Raw genomic sequence first — 14,899 nt, 5'->3', positions numbered from 1 at the left:
TGGTGTGGTGTGGGTGACCAGAGCCTGCATGGTAGACTGTGCTGTGTGAATCCTGAACCTGTTGGCTTGAAATACAGTTTGGGTGTGTATGCCTGGGTGTCTAAAATCCTGAAGAGAGTGAAATGGAGTGAGAGATGGAGGAGAAGACATTGTAGCATGATTGTTCCCTATGGGTAGTGCTGTCTCACTTTGTTTTTCTTTCTTTGGAAGTCCACACACCATCTGACAATTTTTTCTTTAAAAGAAGTCTATACTTTGAAACAAATAATGGTTAAATAGTAACCAGTCAGATGTATTTATCAAAAATCACCTCACTAAATTAGAAGAAGCAAACATTGCAAGTGTTCCAAAAGTCAAATAGACAATAGCAAATTTGAGCTCCATTTCCCCAAGGAAATCTAGTTTGCATAAAAGAAGTAAAGTTATTCTAGGGAACAAAAAAAGTATATCACTTGTAAAATCCGAATTTAAAAGTTAGATCTGTCTTACTGTCTCCACAAACAGAGAAGAGCAATTGGGCTACTAGATTGGGAAAATAAAAGCTTGTTGTGATCATGCCTCAGCCTCCTAGCTGGAGTTATTAACACAAGCACACTCCACCATGACAAGCTCTTTTTCAGACAGAGTCTTGCTAAATTGCCCAGGCTGGCCATAAGCTCACAAACTTCCTGCTTCATCCTCCCCCAAGTCACTGGGATTACTGTGAATGCCTTTTAAATTGGATTGAGAATTGGATCCTTTGCCTCCCATGAGGTCCCTGCCTACAGAGCACCAAGCCATAGAAACCCACTACCAGAACTGGGCCTGGAAGATCTTTTTAAAATGCAGCTTACCTTAATGGTACATACAGCAGATATTTGTAAAAATAAGAAGTTTAAGCTTTGGTTGTTTGTGGACAAAGTTAAATTCTTCGAATTTGTGGTGAGTAAGTGAAAAAAAGTACATAGAACCTTGACAAAATAGTCACCCTAAGAAGAAAGCCCAATTTAGTAGTGACCATTTTTTTCTAGATGTTGTCTCTGATATGAACCTTAACAATTTCTTCCTCATATACAGTTAAAGTGTGCTCTTCCCTTTCACTCACAGTGACTTCTTCATTTTGAGCTGCGGCTACTTCCCCAACTGTTATGTCATTTGGAAGTTATCATCTTCTACAACTTCAATGTTCTCAGGTCTTTATATATATACTAAAATGTGTGTTTTTGTTCATCGGTTTTTTACTTTAATAGTGATATTTCTTACAAGAGATGCTACTGGAATTTTGCAAGGGACAATTCACTTTATGGTTGTTCTCCCATGCCATGCTGGGCACTTAGCATGATTGCTCCTCTCAAAATTCCAAGTGCATACATCTTGTTGTGACGGCAATGAAAAAAAAAAAATGGTCCTTGTGCATTCTACACATCTTCCGGTGTGTTTATAGTTCTAATTGCAACCACGTCTATCCTTAGTCTAGTGATTTTCATCTGGACCAACTCTAGCTTTTCACTAAAGTACGAAAGTAAATGTTTTTCTAAAATTGAATCAAGTATAACTTTACAGGACCATAGAAGTATCTTTCTTTGTCCCCTTCTGGTCACATATATCCATGTTATTATTGAGTAAAATCTTCAATATTCCATTCTATAACAGTGCTTCTATAGTCAACTGAGTTCCAAAGGCCATTTTCACATGTGGAGCTGTTAGCCTCTTTTCTCCATTCTTGGGCATAGGCACATGCATCAGAGAACAAGGATTCTTACATTTATTCCCATGAAATGTTTCTTTGGATGAATTGTCCAAGTTGTTAAAACATGTAAGGTCTCCATGGAACCACATACATTTATAACTTGTGCAGTCTGTCTATCCCAATTCAAAAATTTATATTTCATGGTCTCCATCCTAGAACACTTTGAAAGACCCTATCCATCAAAATCTGCATGGAAATTTTTGGATAACCCTAGTCTTCTTATCCCTTGCTACTCCACTTATATTCTTATTACCACCTACTGTAAGCTATAACAATGTTGTCTTGTTTGTTCATCTTCTATCCTTTCCACTAAAATATAAGCTCTCTGAAGACGGGCATTATGATGCCTCAAGCACTGGTTGACACTTAGTATCCAGCACATGGTTAGCCCACACTTGGTTTCTAGAGGTATTACTAATTTTCCACCCCATGTATTAGATATTTATTGCAATTTTAGTCATGGAAGATTGCATTATTCCAACAATTCATAGAATGTGAATATAAATCATCGTAGCCTTTGAGGTCTTTTTTCAAACAAAAGTAATTTGTTAGCATAATCTGGGTATGGTCATTCATTCAGTTTGCAACCAATTGTTTACGTTATTATCACCAATCGATCACCAGATATTCCTGACTCTTAGCTTTCTAGGTATAGAATAGAAAAATATGGGTGAATTTGTGATCTGCTTTTGTCAAAAAAATGTAGAATGAGGTGGCATTTGTCCTTTTTGAGCAGATGGTTCAAATGCTGATACTTACTGGATTTTCTTCCTCTTGATGATACCCTCATAAGCAAACACCTAGGGACTCCTAAATGGCAGACTACAATTCGAGTCCTACCCAGTGGCTTAAAAATCATGTCAGGCATGTGTGCGCACATGCTCAAGTTTTCTGGAGGAGTAAGGAGGAGAAGGGATTGTGGTGTGGCCATCCTGACTGGGGAATAATTTTTAACTTTCCCTCTCACTGTGTCTGTCTCTTTCTCCAGCAAGTGAATACAACCTAAAGCAAAAACGTCTTTTTAAAACAAACAAAAAAACCCTTCTAGATAGAACTTGTCTTAGCCCCTAAGTAATTGCAATAAACAGAGACCCTATTCAACTAAAGATGAACAGTGAACTTAAGTAAGAACTGTACTATTATTATCATTTTAAGAAAGAGAGTTTGCAATAGTGTGCATGTGCTCACCAGAGAGACAGACAAAAAGCAAGAAATCATCCCCCAGGGGGATGACCACACCACAGTCCCTTCTCCTTCATCCTTCTCTCAGAATTCTGGGCATGTGTGCACATGCACCCAGCGTAAGCTTCGAGATACCAGGTCTGGGACTTAAACAACAGTTGACTACGTGTGAGCCCAGCAATGTAAGCATTATGCCATCTGCTGGTTTTATCATTTAGGGGAGATTCTCCGTGGAGTTCCCTCTAGTTTTGTGACTGATTTTGTCTTACCATATCTTTTGCAAAGCCATTTGTATAGCAGAAATTTTTGGATTAATGTAAGTTGAGCTTTCCTTTAAGGAAGAAGGTGAATTTGTGTCCTAAGCAGAGAAAAAACAGTGCCTCTCTTCAAAACAATGTTCACATAAGTTTGTGTGTTGCCCTCTTTAAGAGACTAGGGGATGTTAAGATCAAGTTTCATCAATTGGAACACTGACTCATTGAGTGTCTGATACACCTGAGACATTTGACATCCTCCTCCTGGGTTTTTTAAGGGGAATTAATACAACCATTTAACTCATGCTGCTTGTACTTTGAAGAATAATATATTTTGTATCAGACACTGGAATCTTGCACCATCTTCCAGCGTCTGAGGACATTTAGTTGGCTACCTCACAAAGGGGATTAAATCCCAAGTCATTCACAATTCTTTGCTTTCATTTTTCATCTTATTTCAAGACACTGATTTTGGAGGGGTGTTTTTCACTGTCAAATAATTGGAAGTATTCTGAATAAAATACTTACTATTTGTATTTTCTTTCCTTTTTTTGTTTATATTTATAACATTGACTTAGTCTTTGTTAACAAAACCACTAGACTCAAGAAAGGTGAGACACAATGAGACCAGTAGTTGGTCTGGTGGTTACGGTGTTGTACTACCACATGGCCAACCGTGGTTTGAGTCTCAGACCTGGTACTTGAAAATCACACCCAGTACATGTGCATGGGTGCCCAAAATCCCAGGAGGAGATTGGAAGAGAAGGGATTGGGTGATGGTTATCCCTGTGGTGTGTGGATTCTCATTTTCCTCTCACTGTCTCTCTCTTTCTCTCTATGGCAAACACATGCACTCTATGGGAAAACTTAAAAAAAAATAAATAAAAGAAAGAAGGAAAGGAAAAAAGAAAGAAAGAAAGAAAAATAAATATATGAAAAGAAGTGTGCAATTATCTCACCAATAAAAGTGCCAAGAAAAATGCTCCAGGATGTATTAGAACCTGGAATGTGAGGGACTACCAATAAGTTAACTATTAATCAGAGTTTGGGAAGTCCATTATATATTAATATCAGCTTCAGTTTTATAACTTAATGAATAAAGATAATAGTATCTTACTGAGAAATCCAGAGAATTAGAAAATGTTTGATCTGGAAGGGACATTAGAAACAGAACAATTCATTAAATATGGGAAATAGAAGCTCAAAAATTGGGATATTTTTATGGGTTATTCAGGTAATTAGTTAATGATCCAAAAGAGCTAGCTAACTTGACCAGCTACTAGTCATAGTGCAGTTTCAACAATACACTACTGTCTTTTTTTCCGCTTGTAATTTCCTCATTTGCTGATTTTAATTTGTGTTCTCTTACTGAGTATCTCCTATATTCCAAGTACTCTGCTATACATAGAAACAAAGACATACAACCATCATGAACTTTTAGTCATCGGTTTTCAAGCTGTAGGCATACTTCTTTATTTGGAGGCAAGAACGTTTACAATTGCCACCACGTGACTAGATACTCTTACTCCACCCAAAAGGGCACTAGAAAAAGTATAGTTTTGCTTGTTCACAATATTTGTAAAACATGTGTTCTCATGCCCAGAGAAGATACAAAGAAATCCAGAGATTAATGGATAATAACACACCTATTTCATAATAATACAACAGAATCTCTCATTTTAAACTCCAATTTATAGCCTTTGTTACTGTACTAAAAAATAAATGAAAAAATACACACATAAACCATATAATGCTCTCTTAAGTCAAACAGGTGCAGGGGCATGGGTTTTAAGAACTTCCAGAGAAGAAAATGTACAACTTAGCTGCCTACAGTGGCAAATAAAAGAGATTCAGTATCATCCACTGACAGGGCATGCAACCTGTCCAGGGAGAACAACATGAGACAGAAAGAGATTTCAAAGTGAGGACATAAGGAACATCTTTGAAAACCCAAAAAAGGAGATAAAAATATAGGCACTTACATTTTCACGTGTGTAAATACTAGAGGCAGGTAAACACACTCACTTTCTTCTTGTTCTTCATAAACATGGTGCTGTTGAAGCATTACTGGGTATCCAGCAGTTACTGTGCTCTTGGGATTATTTTGGGAAGCTTGCCTAGAGCAGATGAAGTTTTGGCACAGATATTAAGCTAATTTTCAAAACTTCAGCAAGACTTTGGCTGCAGTGATTCAGTTGATTCCTTAGCAGCGCCCTTGCCATATTCTAGGCTAGACGACAGATTGTACCTGCATAGGGAAACACTCCCTAATAAGAGTAGGAAAAAAATGGGCAAATAATTTTGTCCAAAAGTTCAGATTAGGAAATTATGATCAAGGGTAATATTCCTTGAAATGAAAGGAAGATCGACTGTTGGTGAGAAAGGGCAAATCTTTGAATCTACGCGGCCGTAGAATCCTTCAGGGATCAAGACCAAAAGAGTAAATGTGGTTCTGATAATGAATTTACCACTAATGTGAATTGTAATCTCTTTATCCCTGGAGACTTTCTATTGTAGGTATTATCGTTGAGAAAAGACTTTAATTCAGACACGTGTAATTACACTACAGGTTAATTCTATTAACTAGAAAATCTCCAAAGGACTTTAACATTTCTGACTATTAAATAAGTTTAAGTGGTCTAACCAAATTGCTAATGATTGCCTTTCACTGCAAAACAGAAACTATTGGATAAAATGTCCCTTCCTCCTGGAACACTAGAACGAATACTTGATTTTGAGGGCAGCCATAATTTATTGTAATTATACTTAATGCATGGTAACAATGATGGCATTAGGTATAGCCTATATTTTTCCCAGTGATGGCTTCCTATGCTATTGTCATCCTAACATGTAGGAGCAAAGAGCCTATTATCAGTAACAAAACAAATAATGATAAAATAATTGGGCTTACTATTCATAAATCCAAGAAAGTCTCCTTTTCCGTGTTGATATAGTAAAACAAGTAAGACAGGCATTCTGATATAATAGACGAACACCAACTTTTCTGTACATAGTGTATGAATTCTCTGAATGTAGTTTTCCTTTTGAAAGTATAGGCATTGGTCTTAACATATTGGAAATATTAGAATGCTTAAGATTCTTTAAAGCAGTTTCAGCTCTTCCTGAGCATTTAATGAACCCTTATTTGTATGTAGAAGAATATTACATGCCATTTTTATCGTTCCTCCTTGCTCTATTGGAAATTTCCCATTCATTGTTTAAGTCAGTGTTTCTTATTCAACGTTTGGTAAGAATTCAGCACAGTGCAAAACACTGGAGATAAAAACTCCAATAAAACATAATGGCCTTATGTCAAAGAATTTACAACTTTTTAAGTGAGATAGATTTGCTCAGGAAATCATAATATGAAATTCCAAAAGATATGGATCTGAGTACTCTAAGGTTGCCTTACCACTAGAGCCTGAACATTTATGACTAGTTATAGTTCATTGACACCAATTGGTTTAATACAAAGAATTTACAGATTGGACTACATAGGATAATTTGGCCATGATATCTGAGAGGGAGATTGGATAAAATATTGAAAGATTGCATGTAATGCCATGTCTTTGAGTTGTATGTACTAGGGGAAGGCTATAGAAACAATCATCAGTTTTGAGTAGGAAATGGGTAAATAGAATATGTAGGACTCAGAGGTCAAGATGTGAGTTTAACAGAAAATAAATGGGTGGTGGTTTAGTATATAAGCTAAGCACAAGGGAGTCTTAAAAATGAAAAGGAAGAAAAAAGAAGTAAGGGAGGTAGGTAGGCAAAGACTTTCCATTGAGGAAATATGGACTTATTAGAATCCATTTAACTCATTTTATTCCGACGTATTCCACTATTTATCATTAACTCCCTGATACATCTTTCTGACAAAAAATGACAGTTTACAAATGTCTAGATAATAAGGAATGTATAAACTCATCCTGCTATCTCTTCCTAATTGTCTCTTCCTCCTCATTATCCAGTTTACAATGTGTATAGAATGTGAGGTTCATAGTTTGTGTCTCTGCTTTCTATTCAGAAATAGAGGAATGATTAAAAATATAGATTGATGGCTAGAAGGATGCATGTGGAGTATGAAAAGTAAAGGAATGAATTTTTCTTAGGATTTCTGATTCCACTGCAAAGTTAAGCCATGGTACAAATGGAAAAAAAAACAAAAAAAAACCCTGAGAGATAAAAATACAAGTTTTAGGAGAGAGTATGAGGGAAAAAATATATGGTATTAGATGAGAGATGAAAGGAGTAACTAAAGGTATGCAGTATAAGCAAGTATGATTGGTGTGTTAGAGATTATTAGTGTCTTTGCTTCAGGGTTAATATGCATATGGTAACTCATTCACAGCAACAAATAATCATCATGTATTAAAAATCTTTATCCATCAATGATGATGCCTTACACATACCATCTTCTGGAATCTATTTGAAAACATATTAATTCAATGTCTATACATTTCTAGATATCTGTTCATTATCTTCAGGTTGAGAGAGTCTACTTTCTTCTTTATATAATTCCTACACAGGAGTAACAGGCACAATTGTCATTTAAACAAGAGGGTATATATTACTTTCAGATTAAAGTTACCTGTTCCAGACAAATGTATGCACCAAGTGAAGTAAATTTTTAACTTCTGATAGTCTCTGTAGATTGTCAGTGTCTCTAAAATGATTTACCTGCAATTGCAATCCTTCCATAGTCATTAAGAATTCAATATTTTGTGTCCAGAGGCTAGTATTTTTAACCTCCGTTCTACAGATTTGGAAAGATGAAAAATGACTCCACAAAATGGTCTCAACCACTGCTAACTGCCCAGCCAAATGTGTGAGACTCTGTTATTAAGACTGTAATGAAGTTCTTTTTTTTTCCTAGCTTAGCCTCAGGCAATCAAAAAAAAATATATCAAATATCACTGCTGCCACTAAGTTTAGTTGGCATCACACAGAGGATATGGGACAATGGTTGGAAACTCTGTGATAATTTCTTCCTTTTATTAAATTGTTGGCTACAGCGTGTGATGCTATATGATAGCATTTTATGTCGTGGCGATAGCTTCTTTCCTTAAAAATCATGATCCAGGAGGGACCAGCAGTTGGTGTAATGGCTATGTCGCTGGACTCTCATGTGGTCGATGGCAGTTCGAGTCCCAGATCTGGTGGCTTAAAACTCACACCGGGTGTGTGTGCATGCGTGCCCAGGATCCCCAAAAGGAGAATGGAGGAGAAGGGATTGTGGCATGGCCATCCCCCCTGGGGGGTGATTTCTTGCTTTCTGTCTCTGTGTCTCTCTCTGTCTGGCGAGTGCACACGCCCTATGGCAAAAAAAAACCTTTCGGGCGGGGCAACCCCCCCTATGGCAAAAAAAAAAAAAAAAAGCGTCTCAAAAAAAGAGAAAAATCACTATCCAGTCTCTGTTAGCTTCAGATTTGCGTTCAGCAGCTTCCTCACCTCTCTCAATCTTCACAAAATTTAAGTTAAGGCCTTGTCCTGGATCAGTAGTTGGTCTAAAGGAATGTTGCGAATTGTTTGATTTTTTAGCCAGGTTATTATCACTTTCTTCATATCGGGGATAAGATTGCTTCATTTTCTTATTATTTGTGTGGTCACTGAAGTAGCACTTTTATTTCCTTCAAGATTTTAGTTTGTCATGCTCAACCTAGCTAACTGACTCAAGAGACCTAGCTCTTGGCCTGCCTTGGCTTTCAACATGTCTTCCTTACTCAGATAAACCGTGCATAGCTTTTCTTTTTTTCGTGTTTTAAAAGCCAGATATATTTTAAAAGAATCATGCTTACAATAAGCAAATTACATACTGAAAAAAACATCAATGATGTTTCATCAATGATGAATGAAAAGGCACACTTGAAAAGTTCAAGAGTAGAAAGAACAGTTCTTTTAGTTTTGTTTCTAATGAAGGAGGAAAGGGGAAAGACATTGAAAGCATTTTTTCAGGTGAAGGTTTCTGTCAGTTGAAGTAGCAAACACTGGCTTCTAGTCTTCCTTGTCCAAAGTAGTCTTTTCTTGCACTGGCTTCTGAGAAGGTACTCATCTTTGGTCATGTAGATGTGATACATCAGGGGACAGCCAGTGTGGAGACAGCAGGGATCAGCCAATTGGTCCACCAACTGGAATCTGACCCAAGAGTAGTAATAAGAGTTTCCGGAGGCTTGGTTACCTTCAATCTGTCATCTGGATGAAGCTCCCCAATGAAGTACATTTTGGACTGCTCTGGAGCATCTGAAGAGTGGCCAACTTTCTCAAAGTTTTAGGTAGCATCCCCTCCAGCTTGTTTCCTCAGGACTTCCTCTCCACCAGGATGATCTTCCAGAAATTTGGTCAAGTCATACAGCTTGTGGTGCAGGATCACCTGAGTGCTTTTGCTGTTGTTATTCTTCTGAATCTCTTCCAAGGTGTAGTACTTCATGGTCTTGTCCGACTGCTCTGCCATCTCGGTTGGCTGAGAGCCAGGACCTGCACACACAGCTGAGCCCGGTGGAGCCAAGCCTGTGACTCAGACAGCCCAACCCGGAACATTCCTCCTAGTCCCAACTGGGTGCCAGAGCCCATGTGTAGCTTTTGATTTAAAGTAAAAGATATGTGATTCTTCCTGTCAGTTGAACACTCAGGGGCCATTGCAGGACTATTAATTTTCATAATTTCAATATCATCGTGTCTTATGGAATACAGAGGACCAAAAGAGGAGAGAGAGCTCAGGAAGGGCCAATGAATGAAATAGAACACAGAGGACATTTATTAATTATGGGTATGATTTTGGAATGACAAAATAATTACAATAATAACATCAAAGATCAGTGATCACTGTTACAGATAAAATACTAATGAAAAAGTTGATATATTGTAAGAATTACCAAAATGTAGCACAGAGACATAAAGTAAGCACAGGCTGTGGGAAAATGGCACCCTTAGACTTATTCAATGAAGGGTTGTCACAAACTTCTATCTGTGAAAAACGCAGTATTTGCAAAGCATAAAAAAAGTGAAGTATAATGAAAGTGTTCCTGTTGCAGTGACTAACATTTGTTAAATGTCCATCATGTACTAAGCATTAAACTAAGTGATTGCTGAGTATTATTTTCTTTAAAACAAGGTTAATATAATAGGCATTACAGTTATTATTGTTTTATAGATGAGTACATTAAAGTACATTTTATTATTTTATTCAGCTAGAGAGCATATGCACATGTGAGAGGAGGAGAGACAGAGGAGAAGCAACATCAGCAGGACCTCATTCCCCAGCCATCTAGTTTGTAAGGATCATGGGCAAATGCATGCACCTGGAGTATTTGCAGGTCATCCAGAGGACTCAAATCCATAGTCAGCCATGTGGCTTCCAGCACTATAGTTCAATTTGCTACTGACTGTGCCACCAGGCTGATCCAATGCAGTTTCTGAATTTCACAAATGAGAACCTTAGTGTACAATTTTTTGTGGGGAGAGATTTTTGTTATAGGGCACGTGTGCTTGCCAGAAAGACAGAAAGTGAGAAACCATTTCCCAGGGAGGATGGTGACACTACAATTCCTTTACCTTCATTCTCCTCTCAGGATCTCGGGTAGCATGCACAAGCTCCTGCAAGTGCCCAGAATGAGTTTTTCTAGGACTTGAACTGCAGTCGACTAAGGGGGAGTTCCACAACGTAGCCATATTGCCATCTGCTGGTCCGCTAGTGTGTAATTTTCTTAACTGCTCAATTGTGCCTTAATTCAAAATCTGTCATGTTCATTCTAGATCCCACATTCTTAACACTCTTATCAACTCTTACTAAATCACAAATTGCTTCATTTTTTCATCAGAGAAAAATGACTTTTTGAAGAATAGGAAGGCATTTTTATACACAAGCAAACATTCTGTCTTTTTAAAATGCATTATTAAAAAGAGTAAATAAATTTAGAGGTTGAGTTCTACCCGTGCTCTATCTTTGAATTTCATTAATGCCCAATTTTTTCAACCATGTACATATTCAGCTTTATGCCAAAGAACTTCGATTTCCTATTGCTGGATGAAATAATAAATTAACTAAGTGATCTGGGCTTTCTTTAAAATTTCAGCATTATTTAATTTTTGAGACTGACCCCCAGATTTTATCTCAGAGATTTTGCTGCTGCAGAGATAAATATTTCTCTAAATTTTGAAACATAAACTGAGGTCTTTAGATTTTTCTTAAAATGTGTTCCTTTAGTAAATAATGCTCCAAGTCTCCTCCGCTCATAAAATTTGAAAAGTAAATGACAGTGCATATATTACCTTGGGAGCACACCTTACTGAGTAATAATCATTCCTTTTTTTTTTTTTTTGGAGAGGTTTTTGCTGTAGGGCGCGTGTGCTTGCCAGAAAGACAGAGAGAGACAGAGAGACAGAAAGTGAGAAATCACCCCCCAGCTTGGACGGCCATGCTGCAATCCCTTCTCCTCCATTCTCCTCTCGGGATCTTGGGCACACGCGCACACGTGCCCGGCGTGAGTTTTAAGCCACCGGATCCGGGACTCGAACCACGGTCAACTACATGGGAGTCCAGCAACATAGCCATTAAGCTAACTGCTGGTCCCCTAATCATTCCTTTTTTTTTTTTGTTTGGAGAGGTTTTTGCTGTAGGGCGCGTGTGCTTGCCAGAAAGACAGAGAGAGACAGAGAGACAGAAAGTGAGAAATCACCCCCCAGCTTGGACGGCCATGCTGCAATCCCTTCTCCTCCATTCTCCTCTCGGGATCTTGGGCACACGCGCACACGTGCCCGGCGTGAGTTTTAAGCCACCGGATCCGGGACTCGAACCACGGTCAACTACATGGGAGTCCAGCAACATAGCCATTAAGCTAACTGCTGGTCCCCTAATCATTCCTTTTTAACAACATATGCCATCATTTTTTTTTTTCAGAAATGCTTTCAAGCAGTTCATAAAAAGGCTACAAATATATAATAGACATCATCAAAGAATTTTTCCATCCCTGTTTCATTTTTATAAGTAGAAATGAAGAAATACACATATTTAAAAATTTTATAATAGTGCTTTAACAATGATAACTAGTACTTGATTACTTCAAAAAATATAAAAGCTTCATTAGGAAGAATTATAAATTTAAAATACATTTAAAATGTTGGTACTCTCCAGTTGATTTTATTGAAATAATATTAATTTTAATACCTACATGAATCTCCTGTCATAGAGTTAAAAGACAAAACACATTAAAACACAAGTATTCATTTTATTTTTAGAATCATAGTGACATCTTGAGTCTCCAAAGACAAGCCTTCTGGTTATTGGAAACACTGAAAATTAACTAATGATCCTAATATACATCTGTTTGCTCCCTTGCAGAATTAAGTGAAAAAAATCACTGAAATTCTTCATTATAGTGATGATCACTTTTGTTTGAGAAAGAATGCCTAAAAGGGAAAGCAGTTCAGGTAACAGTGTTCAAAATTGAAATGAACTCACTTGGTATTTAATTACCTGTTTCAGATACAAAGACTACTGCCCTGAGACCGTATCAGAAGGAATCATCCTTGCTCTCCCTTTCATTCAGTTAACGGTGCATATTCCTACCGTAGCGGTCCTGTTGGTGAGAGACAGACACTCCTCATCCTCTACCCTGGGCAAGAGAGTGGCTCTGATTTATGTACATTTGTATGTATTTTTTAATTTGCCAGGGAGTATGCCCTTTCCAGAAAGAGAGAGAGAGAGAATCCTCCTTGGGACATGGTCATATCTAATGCCTTCTACTCCATTTCTCCTTCCTTTCTATATTTTCAGAATGCATGCACATGCACCCAGTGTGTTTTTCAAGCCATTAGGTACAAGATTCATACTGCGCAGTCAGCCATGTAGGATCCATCTCATATAACCACCGAGTCATCGATTGTACCTATTTATTTACTTGTTCATTTATTCATTTACTATTTACATGAGTTCTTTCTTTCAAATAGGCTCCCTTATAATTAGTAAAATACAAAGAAAGGAGTTTACTTTTTAAACTCTCAATAAGATCAGATGCCAGTGTATCCCAGGATCAGAATCTACTGCCCTAAGAAAATAAGAGAGGGCAACTTCTCCTGTCTTCATCTAGGAAGATGGGCAGCTGGTGTGCTCTCAGCCTCTGTGAGAAGAATTGAGTCCATTCAAATTTCTAACATTTATATAATTCCTTTCATCTTCAAAGTGCTTTGCAAACATTAAACTAATTAATTAAGTGAAGGCAATTTGTGGATTAAGGCATACTTATAAACAACTGCCTGTCATTGGCAAGAAATACTTGTCCTTGTTTGTTTATTATTTCATTACTAGGCTTATGGGTGGCGTTTTAATTTTAATAGCATGATCTAAGACATCAAGGCCACAGGAATGGAAATGCCTCATGGTAAAGTCACCCTTTCCCTATGGTATAAAATGACCCCAATCTGCCCTAACACCTCCTCCACACACAAATTAATGCATTTGATAAGAGCAACGGGGAAAGGTTTAGCTTTTAAAACTAGTAAGTCCTTTAAAATATAAGAACCCTCTTAACCTTCTCTCTTTTTATTCTCAATATTTTATGAAATAAGCACAATAAGCTTAGATTCTATAGGCAGACTGTACATTTTATTAACATGTTTAGAACAAACCTAAAACCTCAAACCTCTTTATAACGTGCAAAATAAGTTAATAGGAAATGTGAAGTGTCTCATAAGGAAACTTCACATGCTCATACAAAACTTTTCAAGAGCTTAAATGTCTTTTTTTTTTTTCATTCTGCAAATATTTATTATAAAATAGTGTGTCTGGCTCCATACCAGAGCTTAAATGTCTTTTTGAAAAAGTGAAAAGATCACAGTTCTAAAATGTACTCCAAATTTATCAAGGTTTCGGGATTAAAATATTCATGCCATTGCCCAATCAGAAAGGGATGCTGGGTGGGGGGGAAAGGTGGGGATTAGACAGATACGTTTTTAAGTTACTGTCTGAAAGAAAAAATCCTTTAAGAGAAGAAGTATCTTGCCGATACATTTCGAAAGACTTAAAATTTTTTGTTCCAAGCAGCATGTGAAAATTTCAAGTGATCAAGGTAACTGCCTTGCCAATTTGTACTGAATAAGAAACTAAAATTCTTCAAGTTAAGCCATGAGCTGGTGTTAAAGAAAACCTCCACGAGCAGCTAATTAATAGCTGGGATGACTTAAGACCTATCTACCTGGTTGTTGAAACCTGTGACTATGATTAATATAGAGTCAGTCCTAATAGTGAAAAGATGGGTTGTCCTAACATCTGAGTTATGGAAAAATGCATACAATAAAATCTGATTGCAAAGTCCCATTAGTAACACATATGATTATACTGGGACTCAAAAATCTCCTTCTCTCCAAGGGACTTCAAACTCTTGGGGTAGATTTTAGATCTGAAAGAACTAAAATGTCCAGATTCCTCATTGTATAAATAAATAAACAACATCTGGAAGTTTAGATACTAGCAAAATCAAATGGCAACTTTACAACAAAAGTTGGAATACAATTATGCCAGGTGATCTTGCCACCCTACCAGGCTGCTCTATATTTTATTTAAGAAGTTCGCGTAACAGGCACTGTTCCAGCATATTTTGCTATGCTGGTATGGACGTATTTATATGTAAAACAATGTTCTTGGTTAGTATCTTCTGTCCTCAGTTTGCTTGAGTTGTTATTTTGTTATTATTATTATTATTATTATTATTATTATTTTTTAGAGAGAGAGATTTTCACT

The 14,899-nt window shown here is 37.1% G+C and overlaps 1 pseudogene; it reads right to left on the bottom strand.

The window, feature by feature from the left end:
- Window positions 1-9,116: 9,116 nt before the first annotated feature.
- Window positions 9,117-9,616, bottom strand: LOC102468543 (cytochrome b5 pseudogene; annotated as a pseudogene).
- Between the last annotated feature and the right edge of the window lie 5,283 nt (window positions 9,617-14,899).

This window comes from Tupaia chinensis, unplaced genomic scaffold, assembly GCF_000334495.1.
Source record: "Tupaia chinensis unplaced genomic scaffold, TupChi_1.0 Scaffold000100_1, whole genome shotgun sequence".
NCBI classification, from domain to species: Eukaryota; Metazoa; Chordata; class Mammalia; order Scandentia; family Tupaiidae; genus Tupaia; species Tupaia belangeri.
The sequence above is the reverse complement of the archived record's forward strand: the minus strand, read 5'-3'. Positions and strand labels throughout refer to the sequence as shown.